The sequence below is a fragment of the Chanodichthys erythropterus genome, chromosome 18 (genome assembly GCF_024489055.1).
Source record: "Chanodichthys erythropterus isolate Z2021 chromosome 18, ASM2448905v1, whole genome shotgun sequence".
Taxonomy (NCBI): Eukaryota; Metazoa; Chordata; class Actinopteri; order Cypriniformes; family Xenocyprididae; genus Chanodichthys; species Chanodichthys erythropterus.
This window is the reverse complement of record NC_090238.1, coordinates 27,861,927-27,879,743: the sequence shown is the minus strand read 5'-3', so window position 1 is coordinate 27,879,743 and position 17,817 is coordinate 27,861,927.

Below are 17,817 nucleotides of genomic sequence, written 5' to 3'. Positions count from 1 at the left end.
GCACATACATTAAAACTACCTAACATTACGAAATGAAATGCCAACCTAGGAAGAGGTACAGGGGGTATTCCAGAAAGCAGGTTATGTGACATACCTGGGTATGTTTAAGAGCAAGTAAGCAGATAACCTCAGCTTTCGGTTCCAAAAACTGAGGTAAATTTCAGGGTATGTAAGTAGCCATAGCAACTTACTCTCTGGGTTAGTCTGCTTAAAGGAGCCATCGAATTGAAAATTGAATTTACCTCGGCATAGTTGAATAACAAGTGTTCAGTACATGGAAATGACATACAGTGAGTTTCAAACTCCATTGTTTCCTCCTTCTTATGTAAATCTCATTTGTTTAAAAGACCTCAGAAGAACAGGCGAATCTCAACATAACACAGACTGTTACGTAACAGTCGGGATCATTAATATGTACGCCCCCAATATTTGCATATGCCAGCCCATGATCGAGGCATTACAAAAGGGCAGTATTAACGTCTGGATGTGCACAACTGAATCATCAGACTAGGTAAACAAGCAAGGACAACAGCGAAAAATGGTAGATGGAGCAATAACAACTGACATGATCCATGATAACATGATATTTTTAGTGATATTTGTAAATTGTTTCGTTAGCATGTTGCTAATGTACTGTTAAATGTGGTTACCAAAACTTACCATCGTTTCTTACTGTATTCACAGAGACAAGAGCCATCGCTATTTTAATTTTTAAACACTTGCAGTCTGTATAATGCATAAAAACTTCATTCTTTATAAATCTCTCCAACAGTGTGTAATGTTAGCTTTAGACATGGAGAACAGCCTTAAACTCATTCAGAATCAAATGTAAACATCCAAATAAATACCACACTTACGCGATTAGACATGTTGCATGATGAACACTTTGTAAAGATCCATTTTGAGGGTTATATTAGCTGTGTGAACTTTGTTTATGCACTGTTTAAGGCAAGAGCGAGCTCCATGGGCGGGGAGCGTGAGCATTTAAAGGGGCCGCAGCCTAAATCGGCTCATATTTAATGATGCCCCAAAATAGGCAGTTAAAAAAATCTATGGGGTATTTTGAGCTGAAACTTCACAGACACATTCAGGGGGCACCTTAGACTTATATTGCATCTTTTAAAAAGACGTTCTACGGCACCTTTAAGATGTATTCAGATGTGTGTTATAAAATTAATATAGTTATATTAATGTAACTAAATTTGTTATATAGTTACAGTTATGTATACAATATTATACAATATATACTCCAATATAAATAACATACTAAACTTACTCCTGGATGTATTTTTGGAACCAGCATACTTCGAGTAAGCAAGGTTTGGATTAATCAACCGAGAGTTCAGGTTATATGTGACAGTAAGTTAACCTTGCTTTCTGGAATACCCCCAGGGCTGTGAAGCTTTGGGATGTTAATGGACTCAATCTACTCTATGTTTTGATCTGTTCTGTTCTTGATATTCATTCTTGTAAAAATCATCAACAATGTTGGTGCTGGCAACTTCTTTTAAAAAACACTGGTTGGGAAAGAGTTAAAACACTCATATATGGACGTGCATTTGTTATTTTATGACATACAACAGTTATCTCATCACTACTCATTTACATAGCAGTTAACAACAATTAGCTACTGCCATGGTATGCTAACCTGAGAAAGGCATGTGATGAGAAAGTTGGATGTTTTCATTGTAGACTACTCAAAACTGCATGCTAGTCACGATTGTGTGAAGATGATTATTAGTTAGCTTTGTAGCAGGAAGTTCTAGAGAGCTGTTTTTGCAACTAATTGGTTTTGCCGTAGGGGTGTGGCACCAAGCCAGAAGAATCACATTATTGAATACGGAGCATCCTTTTGAAAGAGACGCTAATGAGAAATAAATCACTTGACATCACACGAGAAGAGAACGCATCTCGCTCAAAGGAGAGCGTGAAAATCGTCACTCTGTTTTTTCATCCCTTTGAAATTGATAACACAATTATTTCATAATTGATAATGCCAGTTGTGAAAGATGTTAAAAGATGCATTAGCCTGAATCTCTAAAATCTCTTTGAATGTCAAAGACGATGAGAACAATGGCACGACTTCATTTCATGTTATAGTCGACACCTCTGCTGTTGGTGACAAAGACAGACAACAAGGCACACTACTGGGACAAGTAATCCTTATAAATATTCCCATAAAAGCCTGCGAGGAAAAAGCTGTAAATTTGGGCGACGGCAGCTTGAGTTCTTTAGTGTTTCGCAGACACACTAGACAGCAACAACAGGCTGACACAACCTGGTATTTACTGTATGTGTCTGGAGAAGTTTTGGCAACTTGACAAACCTCAAAACTCAAGATCAAACCTCAGTGAACATCATACTATACAAAATTGAAAATCTCTCTCTTGGGTATTCTTCCGTTTTTGTGGGGAAGTAGTGTAACAGCTTTGTCCAACTGAATCGATCATTCGCATAGGGTCTGGTGTGGTAGCAGTGATGGACTGTCAGCCATCAGCGATCACTGGAGTGGCACTCAAATCCTCAAGCTTGTTTGCCATCACTGTCGCATGACTGACATCTCAACAGGGCACATGCTACATTCAGATGGGTGGCTATGAAGCAAGCAGGCGAAAAATTGCAATTTTGAGATGAGACACATGCTAGATGGCAGTAGAATACAGAGGAGTCGATGTCTCTGCGGTACGTGTGCGTTATGTGAAAGGCTGCTCATGTGCTATGTCTGCCATGTTTGTGACTGACAGTGTCAATAATTGTTGTGAGAGGTTGTTGAGCTACATTGATTGTGTGTGTGAGTTTGTTTACAGACCCCAGCAGCACTTAGTCAATGGTATTTGTTCTAAATCATTGCTTTTTTAACAGTCCTTGTGATGATCAGCATGGCCATGTGAACAGCTTATGAAAAAAACAAAGCATGACATGGAGACTAACATACGTGTGCTTTAGTGCATGACGGAAAAACTACGCAAAACTACGCTTTGACAAGTAATTCTCGTTAAGCTTTTATTTAAATCATTATCACTGATTTATTTATCGGTGCTGTCGGCTTAAAATGTACCATTTAACCATGATGCTAAAGCTGCTTTTGGAAAGCAATACACTTCTGTTGAATAATATTTTCTGTCAGGGGTGAAAATGTAACATTTTATTTCTCAAGATAAGTCTATCTACTCTATCTGTTAGGATTCCCATTCATGTCAACGGCAGATTCTTGGCTGGTGCAGAACAGGAATTTGATAAATGTTCTATATTGCTGTACTCTTTCAGCAATTGCTATGCTATGCTAATGTTATCAATCATTATGTTACCAATTAACAGTTATAGCTAGCTAAATTTCTACTTCTAAAAATATTTATGAGATTACAAGTTAAATGTATGAATTAACTTAAAAGAAAAATTCCAGTTAAGTGCAATTAAAATGTATGAGTACAAAATTGAAATATCACAGTTCTGGCTTACTTAAACTGAATTGATGTAATTGAAAAAATGTATTTATTTATTTTTTTAGCTTTGCCAACTTATTCAGATTTACAGTGCACATACATACAAACATATATACACACACATACTATATTGTTACAATGGTGTACGTGCTGAAGAGAAGATACTTAAACGGATTTCCACACACAGGGTATTTACTGAAGAACGCAGGAGAATGCACACTTTACACACATTAACCATCTAACATAACATTAAGAACGGACAAGGAGTGAAGGGTGTGAGTCCATTATATAGGGAGTGATGATGATCAGGAACAGGTGCAGGTGATACGTGATGCTGAGGAGCTGACGAGGGAAGTGAGTGCAGGTGAGGAGACAAGAGGATCATGGGATTTGGAGTCCAGGGGAACAAGGGACCTGTAACAGTACCTCCCCCTCCCAGGAAGCGTGTCCTCGCGCCCTGGAGACCTCAAGCCGGAGCAGGGGGAAGAGCAGACTGGAGTGGAGGTCTCCAGGGCGGGCTCAAAAGCCATGGCGGGTCAGGAGCCGAAGGCGGCCATGGCGGGTCAGGAGCCGAAGGCGACCATGGCGGGTCAGGAGCAGAAGGCGACCGTGGTGGGTCAGGAGCCGAAGGCGACCATGGCGTGTTAGGAGCCGAAGGCGACCATGGCGGGTCAGGGGCCGAAGGCAGCCATGGCGGGTCAGGAGCCGAAGCCGAATTGCCGACGAGCCCAGGTGGCGGTGAGGATCCGGCGGGACAGGGCGATGCCGCAGGCTCGGCCGACCGAGGCGCAGGCGGGGCTCCAGAAGGCCGCAGAGGAGCCAGAGCGACAGCCGACCAAAGGGACGCAGGAGGGAGTGAGGAAGCCAACGGAGCGTGAGGGATGAAGGGACGAGGTGAAAACCGAGGAGTGCAGTCCTGATGTGAGGGAAGGCCGACGAAAGACTGATGGGAACCGGGGGGAGGATGGAGCCTGGCGGAACTCTTAACTTAAAATTCCAATTGGAACGGGAACGGCAGGCTCGCACAGGGTTGGAGCGGCAGGCTCAGAGAGGGCTGTAGTGGGCTCTGGAGTGGACTCACTGGCTGGAGCGGGTTCTGGAGTGGAATCACTGGCTGGAGCGGGTTCTGAAGTGGACTCACTGGCTGGAGCGGGCTCTGGAGAGACTGGAGCGGGTCACTTTCTCCTCCTCCGCCTTCTGGACCCAGCGGAGGAGTGTGGGTCCAGCATGGGACAGGTAGGAAGTTCACTGGAGGGGTATGAGGAGGAGGACGGAGCTCGGCAGACTGGTCAGGCTGCCCGTGTTTTTGGAAGGACTGGACGAGAGGAACACTTAACATCTGGAACCTCTTGGATAAAGAATTGTCAGCAATTTAAATACAACACTAAATTTATAGCATCAGCTAAGGAAACATAATCGTCAGGTTCAGAGAAGCGGATGGTGTCCTCGTCCAGTCCATCCAAAAACAGGGCGATCAAATGAGCATCTGACCAATCTGTCAAATAAGCCAACTCAAAAAACTCCTCCAAATTACCTCTTCAGTGGACGTCCCACCTGGAAGAGGCTGACGAGCTGGTCAGCCGCTAATGTCTGTGTGAGAGGCTGTGGGGGAGCTGGAGCCACAGGAATCAGGAACAATCCCATCTTTTTAATTGTGGAAATCCTGCGGTTTAGGTCCGTTCTTCTGTTACAATGGTGTACGTGCTGAAGAGAAGATACTTAAACGGATTTCCACACACAGGGTATTTACTGAAGAACGCAGGAGAATACACACTTTACACACATTAACCATCTAACATAACATTAAGAACGGACAAGGAGTGAAGGGAGTGAGTCCATAGGGAGTGATGATGATCAGGAACAGGTGCAGGTGATACGTGATGCTGAGGAGCTGACGAGGGAAGTGAGTGCAGGTGAGGAGACAAGAGGATCATGGGATTTGGAGTCCAGGGGAACAAGGGATCTGTAACACATATATTATATAAACAAACTTTCATGTTTTATGCGATTAATCGAGATTAATTGATTTGACAGCACTAATATGTAGAGAGATGTAAAATGAGACAGAGACTGTAAAATGTTTTTCCATTACAATCTCAACATCATTTTTCATGTTATACAAGATTAAACTTTAAAACAAGTTTATAATGAGCCTCTCATTTAGTTTAAAATGACTAATGCAGCCAATGATTGATTACACTTTCAAAATGTAAGACAGCAGCTGAACGCAACTTTGAAATGTCTATTTAAGGCCTATTAACATACCACAGATATATGCATATATCTGTCCAAACAATTGCAGACAATTATATATTTAGATTTTGAAAAATTTATAATTTTAGCTAAGAACATAGTAGAAAAGAAAGACAACTAACTAGGGCTACATTATTATCACTGCCACTGCCAACAATGCCATTATATGATATATATATTGTTGAAATTCATTATCTTTGTTTTCACACTAGGAGTCAAGAAACCAAGGCACTGATATTGTTTAGTTGACAAGTGCACAGTTGTGACTACGGCATCTGATGGAGACAAATGAGCATCATAAGTGTTGCTGAAAAGTTGCAGCAACATGCTCGGCAGGAGACACTGGTAAGAAATGCTTCAGGCAGAAGGGTAGGACCTGAACCTGTCAAGATTTTGTAGTAAAGACAGTGAAATTGGCATTCACAAAACTGATTTACAGAATATCTGACAGATGAAAATGTTAATGTTAAAAGTGTGTAATTTATGCAACACAAGTGGCATAAAATGTAATTTGATAGTTGTTTTCAGCATTATTACCACAAATACCACAGTATTTAAGCATTATTACCACCAATACCGCAGTATTTAGACTTTTCATGAAGCTATCCTATGAATTACTGACTTAAAAATCTCTTAAATCGATAAAATCACATCCTACTTTCTTAATACATGTTCCCAGTCTTAAGCTGTTTCGGAGATTAATTAAAGCTGCATTAGGTTTGTTGTCTGAAGTTCTAGGAGATTGTTTCCCTAGTCATGTCATTAATAAGTTGTTAATACTGTGGGACTGGATGTTATCCATCAGTTGTGGATTAGATTGTGAAAACAGTGTGAGTTATGTGTACTGAAATTGAGAGAGATCTTAAATTAAAATAATTTTTAAATATTTAATAATTAAAAACTGCAATGAAAAAAGTTGATATTGTGGCTTTATATATGGTCAGAAACCATGTCTCTTAAATTATTAACATTTTACCAAAATCAAGCACAAATGGAGTTATGAAGTCTTTGACCATTGAATTTCTGAGGATATCGGACAAACATGTTTTGTCTGTCATTAGAACGGCCACATCTGAGGCAGTAAGCGCATTGCATTACATTTTCATCAACTTACAAGTTATTACGTTTACTGTGGCTATGTGGGTGCACAGTTTTTTTCTGTCATTTGGCCAAAATCTTATGTTATTAATTATAGATGAAGTGCTACGCACAAGCTATTTAAGACTGTATTGGTTATGACTTGGGGACAAATGCTAGACTAAGACACTCTTCTCCGCTGCTCAAATACATACAGCATTACATTAGCCCATATGATGTGACAAAAAAAAGAAATAACACTGTGCTTATTCATAGAATCAGTTCTTTATTTACCGTTGCATTGCAAACAAGGCACTTCATTCACAACAGAGACAGGAGTTATGAGGTTTGACTGACAGCTTGAGGATTCAATGGAGTAATGAGGTTTAGTCAAAAGCTCTTTTTAATACTCTTCATTGGTTAAATATTTGCAAAACCCACAAACAGATGAAAAGGGTGAAGAACTGTAATGATTTATAGGGGGGAAAAATTATGAAAATGACAAAATCATGGAAATATGAGGTTTCCGTTGTCAGCAATATGTCAGACATTTTTAAGATCACAATGTCAAAAAAGTAGAATATTTAGAAAAATAGGGTCATTCTGGACTTTATGCCAACTTTAAACTTAAGTACATAACTCATCCCACACTGTTTGTACTTCAGACATGGATGACACAGTAATTGTGTGATTTACTGACGAGCGTGTACTACTTTGATAAGCAAGTGGACATATTTTTACCTGGCAAATGATAAAACAAGCAACATTTTGAAAGCACCACTTTTCAGAAGTCGACCTACTGTACATATAGCTTTTTTATGGCTTATTTTGAACATGAAGGTGAAATTGAATGACTACTTTCCATCTTATAAATAAATGTCCCAGTCTTATTCATCAGTGTTTCTAAAGGAATAGAGCATTCATAATCTCTCAACAAAATGTGATAACGTTCTCCACCTCTGAATTACTTTTACATACATTACACAGGAAAAATTATACTTTGCAATAATATAATAGCCAAACATGTCGCACCCCCTCCAAATCCAATCAAATTCAAAAGGATAAAATCAACTAAATGCATTATTCCCCAATGAATAGTCCATTTCAATCTAAAACGCATCACATTATGCCAGTTAAATGTGTATTTGTTCTCTTTAATAGTCCTTCACAAATAGCCTAGTAGACTCAACAGAAGCAATAACAACTACTGCAAATTACACCCTTGTCAGATCAATATATTTGCATGAATGTAATTGGATTAGTTTCAACATTGCTCTCCTTTTCTTTTTTGATTAACAGTGCTGCTCTCCAACACACAAGACACAAGACACACCCTGTGACTGAAATGTGGGTCACTATGACAGTAAACGGAAAACCTCAGCAAAGTTTTTTAGACATACATATTGATCTTCTGGATTGTCTGTTCAGCTTCAGACAGAGAAAATCGATAATCCCTTTCAGCCCCACAATATAGAAATAGTATTAAATTACTGTAGAGCCTCAATAGTATTATACAGCAGAATCTTGAAGAAGAAAAAACAATTCATGGTGTTCATGCATTTGGAATATTTATATGCCACAGGGGGTTTTGGCGCTTTGTTGGAAAGAGTCAAGTTACTGGTTCTGTTCCCAGGCAGGGTGTCTGGAGAATCCTGATGCTGTGCACGCCAGTATTTCTGCCCTCCTCCGCCTGCCAGCAATGTATCCTTGAATGGTGCACATAACCCAAATTGTTCTACCAAAATACATTCAGATCAGGTTGTTCTTAAGGGGTTCTGGGCCTACTCTGGAGACTTTCAGACAGCTGTTTTACTAGCAGTGTTCCGGATTCCTCAAAAGTTACACCCACCTGATCATACGGTATGAAGAGTTAATCAGTGCGCCCACTTACTCAACTGAGCTTTCCTCAAACTTGGAGGACGATGACAGACCCTGCTCTCCAGAGAGCTGGTTTGCTTTGCAGAAGCTCAGCATGCAGAATAGAGCATCTCTGTGTTTTTCAGAGCAGACAACACCCAGAGGCTCTTGACATGAAAATAAATGGAGATGTTTCTGTCTGTGTCCTTGAGCAGAGAATCATCTTACTGCTCCCTATACACAGCCCTCACGCCACTCCATTGAACCTTCACCACATCCACACCAGCAGGATGTTAACACCACAGCTAAAATTATATCTAAGGCCCACAGGGAAAATAAGTGTGATTTATTGAGGAGGGTAATACTTTAATAAGCAATTAGAATCAGTTTTACCTTGCAGATGATTAAACAGGCAATGTTTTGAAAGCACCACTAGTCATGAAGTTAACCAATGAATGGCTACTTCACTTTTAAAGTGAAATTGTGTCCTAGTCATCAGTGCGCGTTATTTTTAAAGTGTAATGATTTTCAACCCGCTTTGTATTGTTGCAATGTTGGTGGTATATGTAAATGAACAATGTTTACTCGCTCTCTGTGTTACTGGACAGAGAATTTCACATTTATTTGTCAAACAAAACAGATCATTCCACAGACTTTTGAAAGGTACAGGGCTTTTGTTAAAACTGCAGATTATACTTCAGCATTTTTGTATCCCGTTCATGGACAGTTGGATTGATAGAGAGTTATTTTAAGGCTAAGTTATCACTGAAAACTGTACTGTACTATGTCTACATTTTAAGCTGCATTATGGTAAAAAAAGAAAGAAAAAAAAAAACACTATGGAAACAACTTTCTTACCTGTACGCAACAGCGTTTTGTTTCAGGAGGTTGGGCGAACTAACAGAACAGTAGTTCATTTGTTAAAACATTGCATTTGTGGTCATCCAGTTTGAAATGTTGACTACAAACACTGAGGTTTTTCAGTTTTTCCGTTGATGTGTTCCCTCTGTATTTATGACTCTTTGCAACCTTTAGCCGCAGCTTACAATGTGCTGGATCGTCCACTGGAAACCAAAAGTAACTCACTCCCTCTAAACATTCACTCTTTGAATTCTTGCACCCGGGAACAATACAAGTCTCTATCAATAGCAGACTGGTTGGAGTGGCCTTTGATGGCAACATGCCCAGTGCATTATGGGTGTTGAAGTTTTCCTATTTGGCAAACGACTTTTTTCTCTGTTCTTCATAGACAAGGCAATTCCAGAATGCACTGCAACAATTCGGACCAAATGCGGACAAAGTTAGATGAAAATGTATGGTTTCATAAACATTTATGAAACCGTCGTAAAATCTAGGTGGCTCTACCGGGACACCTGCCAACTTATGAGAAAGCATTGGCCACCTCAGCATTTAGAATCCCAGTATATAAAATATAAATGTAAGCAGTTTTCCCTGGTCGCTTTTCAGCCTCAGTACTTCAATGTGATGACTTGAGACTGCATGCCACAAATTAATGATAATAAAACAGTTCTATCTATAGGTTTCCCTCATGGGACACATGCAGCACGCACACTTCAGTTCAGTTCACATACAAAACACTCTTATGAATTGGTTATTTTTTGGGAGTCAAAACACAATGCAACCAGTGTAGCCTCTGAAAAAAAATAATCCTGTCTGAATAGGATGTCTGTGATTGCAGTAAATTATAATTTTCCATATTGCTTCTACTCATTTATTTTGACCTTTGTATAAAGCGTTTCCTTGTGAATGCAGATTGTCAGACTGTCACTTTCGTTATTTTACCATTTTGCTATCTGCTGAAAAACCTAATCACTGAAATCCATTAATATAATATATATATATATATATATATATATATATATATATATATATATATATATATATATATATATATATATATATATATATATATATATTTTTTTTTTTTTTTGTTTGTTTTTTTGTTTTTTCAATATTTGCAATATTTACAATATTACAATATTTGATTGCACTAAGTATTTTTTTTTTCTTAAGCCCATTCACACCACGAACAATAACTATGACAATAACAAACCGTTCTGTTTATTATAAATGTTTCTGTTTCTTTTAGCTGCCATTTTAAATGTTCAGCTCTTTAATGCCAGAAACTTTCTGATTGGATATCAATGTTTTTATTATTCATCAACTGGAAAACCACTGTGAAAGTCATGCCAACTATATTGTTCCTCTCTGTCATTATCGATATGCTCAATTGCTGCGGTGTGAACTTTACTGTAGAATTAAGATTATATACCAGTTACAATGATTATTTAATACTTCAATTGTTATGTTTATCATCCTTGGTGTTAACAGACCTTTATTATAATCACATGTTGTTAGCTTAATATGCTAACGTTAAACTTCTGGAAACAATCAAAAGCTCAGTTTCCCATGCACTTATTTAGAGTGCATAACCTATACTGAGTGTTGCAATTCAGTCACTTAATTAGGTTCCATTCCAGTTATGATGCTGCCTTTAAACGACAGCAATGCAGCTCACTAGGTTTTGGAATGGAGCTTATGTGTGTGTGTATGTAGTTAGCTATGTATCCCTCTCAGAGTGACTCATCCCTGGAGTTTTTTTTTTTTTTTTCCCTCACCAACACCAGGATGCCGACTGATAAGCCTTGGATCCTTTCTAAATTACAGCCTCACAGAGCCAACGTCCCCAGCTGAGCCTGAATGTTATCGGCCCACCGCTCTACAAGTAGCTCTCCATTTTTGATCTGTAGAGTGAAACTGTTTTAACAATTTCCTAAGGGGCTGCAGCCCTCCCTCCTATAATCCTTCAGAACATGAGGCCGGAGAAAGGCAGTGACCAAAAACATCTGATGTCTTTACAACGCATAGTTCTGCTCTGATACGGATCTAAATATGGATGTTAAATGTAACTGGATGCAACTGCCCAAGGCTTGATAATAAAACCACATATGAAACTCTGGCCTTCTGTCCAAACATTCAGTTTCTTTTTAGTGTGAGCGTTTATGTGCTGTAAAACCCTGGTGATAATGCAGTACATTGGTTTCTCTGGACATTATGAACTGAAGCATGAGTACACAAGGATCCCTTGGGGAATATAACAAGGGAATAGTGCTTCCTATAACCACATGCAAAGGTTAGCAGCAATACAGATTGTATACAGATACAATACAGATACTGTCATCACTTACTCACCCCCAATTTGTTCCAAACCTGTATAAATTTCTTTCTTCAGCTGTACACAAAGGAAGATATTTGGAAGAATGTTTGTAACCAAGCAGATCTTACCCCACATTGATTACCATAATATATATATATATATATATATATATATATATATATATATATTTTTTTTTTTTTTTTTTTACTACTATGGTAGTCAAAGGGGTCGAGATCTACTTGGTTACAAACATTCTTCGAAATATCTTCCTTTGTGTACAGCAGAACAAAGAAATTTACACAACTTGAGTAAATGAAATCACTTTTGGGTGCACATTTTATTATCAGATGAAGTTGTTGGATGATATTGCTAATGTTATGTGTTATTAAAACATAATCTAGACAAACTGTTATAGAGTTCCCTTTAATGGGAACTATCGACGCTACATTGAATGACGTGATGGGAACCCTCACGTCATTCGACGTAGCGTCTCGTTCCCTTACTCAGGGAACAGGGGTTACACTTGTAACCAGAGACGTTTGAGAATTTTCAGTCTGCACTTTAAAAAAAAAAAAAAAAACTCAAGCCCTATTATTGTTAACTAAAACTGAAAAATGTTATTTTAAAACTTCAATAAAAAAAAAAAAACATTAACTGAAATACAGTAAAATATAATATATTCTAATTTCCGTTTAAAAGTACTAAACTAAGTGTACCTTTACATGACAATGATGTACTAAAACAGAAATGTTTTTCTTCGCGTTTTTGCCTACAGGTGACCACGTTGTCAAAATGATCCCCGTTCATATGGATACAAGAAACAACTAAAAACGCTGTATTATTCATGCCATGCCAGTAGTTGGCGGTGTCACTTTGTAAAGAAACACTATGCGCTTATAGACTGAACACGTAATGCGCATTCGCATGATGTCACCATTTTCACTAACTCATCTTTTTGTAGTTTACATGGAGATGACAATGGTATCATTTTCAAACATTTGCACAAAAGTCTGCGTTTCATGCTTTTGTTGTGTACCTGAATGGCCAAAATGCATAAACAGTTTTCCGATTTTAGTTGAAAACAGTTTTATGTAAACGGCCCCTAAAACTAAATAAACTAAAACTAATAAAAATGACAAAAACACACAATGAATTTACTAAAAGTTTAACTAAAATCAAAATAAAAAATAAATAAAAATGTAATCTAATTCAAAATATACATCAATGATAGCACAGAAATATGAAACGTGAACATACTTAGTCCCACATCATGATACGTGTTTCAAGTTGTGCAGTTTTTCAAGTTTCAAAATTTCTCCTTGAATTATATTGTGGAAAAATTTATTCCACAATATAATAAAATGTGATAGCACACATTTTATTATATTATGTGCTATAATAAAATTTGTGCTATCAGCCTTTAGCAGCCAAATAACAATGAACTAAAAACACTGAGTATACAATAGCAACAGCATCTACTCATTGGCAGCCTCTCAGAATATGCCACTTTTTTTTCTGAAAATGTAAAAATCTAGTGCATGCAGCATTGCATAATGTTTGCATACATTTGACACTATTTTCCCAACACCAATTTTACCACTGGGAAACTATTAATAATATTTACACTAAACAGCTGCAATATAGTACAATCTTAGCATTAGTTATGCAAATAGCATGTGCCTGAGGACCCTTTTATACAGTGGGGAAATATAGAAATGAAGTTATAAACCTGACTCCATGCCATTCCTGAATGTGGCCTCATCTCTTTAGTAGCCTCTGATCGTGGGTGGGGGTAATGATGTTCTTATATTTCACAGTGAGATGAGAACTGCTCCCCCGAGTCCCTAGAGGGGTCTCTAATTCAGTGTGTGGCTTCAGGGCACGGCCTAGCTCCTTTCCATTCACTGTCCCTGAGGTGCCATTGCTCCAGTTACTTTCTGCCTTTGTCAGAAATCAGCTCTTAAAAGCCGTTCCTTCATCATCGCTTTTATCATCACATCTGACCCGGGATCAGTTCATTTCCCCAAACGGAAAGTGATCACAATCTTTTTAATGGACAGAAAAAAAAAACAGAAAAAAAAAAAAAACTGTTTATTGCTGAGGGCCACCACACTGGATCCAATATAGCATGAGGATCTAGATCAAAGGTATGCATATGCCATTTACTTACTCATATCAGACTACAAGATATTAGAATTCTCATTAGCTATGCTTTCATCCAAAGTTGCAAATTTAACGTATGCACAAAATTAGAATATCGCATTAAACATTTGCGTATAAAGCAGCTTTTCCATCCCATCCCAGCTTTTCCATCAAGATAACTAAATCATCACTTCCTGGGAAATTGGCGTAAAATATCTGTAATAAAAATGGAAGTTGCTGCAATCAGGGAAGCCACTGGCTCTTATTTCCTACATCATAAATGATGTAGCATCTCAGAGCATGCAGTACAATAACTATCCCTGTCATGTTATCTTGCGTTCGGATGCTGGTGTTTGCGTAATCGTGTGAGAATCTTCTGGGAGGTCATTATGTGAAATCATTCTAATGACAGACTTTGGTTCAGGCATTTCAGAATGATCAAACTAACATTTGAGATGCTGTGCGATGTGATTGGTCCACTGGTTAGCCCAGTTATCCAATCACATCCACTGTTGAGGCAAAGACACATGAGATTTGTGTTGCTCATCAAGGGATTTATTTTGGTATATTTGTTTTCATTGTAGTTTATGTGCATGTCTTCTTATGGGATCAAAAATGTATCAGCCTCACTTGAGCGCATATATTTTTTTTATGTGCGGTTTTAGAGTTTATGTGCATCTTGGCATTTCCATCCAGCATTAATGCGATATCTCAATATGTGCATAAAAAGGAATGGAAAGATAGCTATTGTCATTCTCCACACTTAAAAATGTTTAGCAAGACAATTGTGGATGATTTAAAATAAGTTATGCTGGGCATAAGAATAATAGGCTAGATTTCTGCTTGCATTTATTATGCAATGAAAGCAGTGTAAGCGGATGTTTTTGTTCTGTGTAATTAAGGAATTTCTGTGAGCTTTTCAAACACCAATCAATGAGTCTATTAAAGTGTTTATTGCTGATCTTCAAGAAAACAAGTACACTCTTGCATATGTTTGCAAAACATGCATATGTCCATCTAAATATGGCGTTTTCTATTTCTACATTACTTTTTTCCCCACAATAGCCAAGCACACATAAATATACCAAGACTCGCACAAAAACACTGCACATTTACACACACACTGCCTTTTCTTCTGTCACAATGGCTATAAAAATGATTGTATCTCCCTCACTATCTGACCCTGTATACTGTAGAACACAGGAATTATTATCAGCTCTGATGGTCATGATCTCTTGCCACCAAAGACTGAATTACTGGTCATGATGCATTAGTTTTGCAATAATAGCATGTCATGGATGGCACAGAGACAAAAGGTAAGATCCAAAAGCAGCTTTAATGGGTAATCCAAAACATAATCAGACAGGCAGGTGTCAAAAATCCACAAAGCAGTCAACAGAAAACAAACAGTGAAATCAGTGACCATAAATGAAACCAACCTCACAAAAGCAGAAACAAACTAAGTATAAATGGGTGCAATGAATGGGATAATGAGTCCGGGAAGTGGGTTATGGGAAATGAAGTCCAAAAGTGTGGTGAGGAACAGTCCGGGTTGGAGTGCCCTCTAGTGACCAACCAGGGCACTCCAACTGGTGATCATGACATAGCATGCTAGAAGATGACAGATAATCACAGAATGTGACAAAGCAGTTTTGGATTGACCCCCCTAAACAACAGGTTGTTCTCAATTCAGAATTTAATTGAGGTATAGAAAAAATCATATTTTTTATTCTGGCATGATTTTATAACATCATATATCAACAAAATGTAAAATGGTATTAAAATTATGTGTGGAAGTCGTTGCTTTGTCATGAGAAGGAATGTCCGGAAAAAATAATTTAATTGATGCCATTTGGTGTAACTAATATAAAGGGACCATTTTGGATCAAGTCATGTGTTCAATATCATGTGACAGGATGTGACATCATTCAGACACCTGCAAAGGACCGTTTGGTTGTGAAGCAAAGTTACTAACTCTCTCTTAACTATTTGAAAAAAATCATGTTTTCACTTGCTCATACACGTATCGCAAAACATCAGGTCATTCAGTACAACCGCTATAAAACATGGAAAATGTTGTAATATTTTAAAAACTTGTATTAAATATAAAATGTTGGATTGTCCTTTTGCTATCTAGCTAGATATCAACCTGTTAGGATTATTTGAAAATATCACATTTCGGTATAACCAAAAGTGTCATTTGGTAAAACCGAAATTTTGGTTAAACCAAATGTCTTTTTTGGTGACAATATAAATTGAAACATTCTGTTGGGTGTGGCCAATCTTTACATTTTTCATTTTGCCCAACAATTTTTGAACACCCTGATTTGACCATTAGTTCCAACTCCAAATAACTTAAACACCAAAGACAATTGGTAAGAAACTTAGGGTTGCCTTTACTTGAGTTTCTAGACAATTACCGCTTATCATACACAAAGTTCACAGGCTTATAAACTCAAGTCTTCAGATAACCTACACAGAGATGCTTGCCAACTCAACAGCAATAAACAATTAGCAAATAAGAGTCCGGCAAAGATATATTCGACAACCAGTGGCACAGTTCCTCAACAACCGTCCATACCGGCGTGATGAATACGATCCTCAACTGGATGGAACTGAAATAAATATTTTGAATGTTGCGATCCTATCAGACTTATGATAGCAACCTGAATCATAACAAAGCACTGTTCGCCAGAGGAGAACTGCCCCTCCCCCCGACTAAGCCTTGTTTCTCCCAAGGTTTTTTTCTCCATTTTTACACCTATTTGCCACTTGTTTGCCACCTGATGTCACCTGTTGGGGTTTGGGTTCCTTGCCGTTGTCGCCTTTGGCTTGCTTAGTTGGGGACACTTGACATTTGACTTGACATTTGAATTCAACAGTGCTTTGATCTGCCTACATTGACACTATTCTTTAAGAGCTGCTGTGCAGCCAAAATATATACCAGTTATCAATGTAAAGCTGCTTTGACACAATCTACATTGTAAAAAGTGCTATATAAATAAAGGTGACTTGACTTGAGTAATGCTTACTCCAGACCGATGCATTTATATGCAGAGTCCAGGGTGCTTCAAAGAGGGCTCTGTAAATTGGGTCCAGTGGGTGAGAGGCTTTAACTGTAAGTTCATTAGGGAAATTTCCCTAATCCCCTGTGGGCTAAGGCAGTGTAAGTATTTTACTGCCAGTCACAGAGATTAGGCTGGCAACACTTCTAGCCCGCCGTTCCTCTGATTGAGTGGACGTCAGTTAAGAACCCAGAAGTCTCTGCTGCATTTTTATAGTAGACTTTACTTGAATCTTAGTCTGGAGGGCCCTTTCAGAGTTTGCATAATCTCTGTTTTAGGAGAATTCAAATTATAATTGCCCGACAGACAGAGATTACACCATCTTAGTTTAGTTAATGTCAGCTCCTTAAGATGAGCAGTAAACCAAGGAGCAGATAAGCTGAAATTTTCAATCAGACATGGTGACCTCATACACATGTCCTCACATATTATTTAACTGCTGAAATGGAAACCACCATTCAATACACCATTTGCATCCCTTTCTATAAAACAAATGCTACATTATAAATTGCATAGTGAAGACAAATGAGGCTGGGCGGTTTAGAGCACGCTGGCATACAAATGATGGTGGCATCATGGGAAATTTGTGTCAACAGTCTTACGCTGACATCAGCTGAGGGGAAACAACACGTACACGAGCCCTGCTATGCTCTGGCAGCCCGCGAAAAGATGGCAAACCATCTGTCCAGTCCACTGGAATGGTACGAGAGCCTTTTAAGTGGCTAAGTCTAAGTTAAGAAAGTGGATGTAAGGTTAATCAGAGGCCAGTTGGAAGTAATTGTCTGAAAGGTGGAGTGGCTTT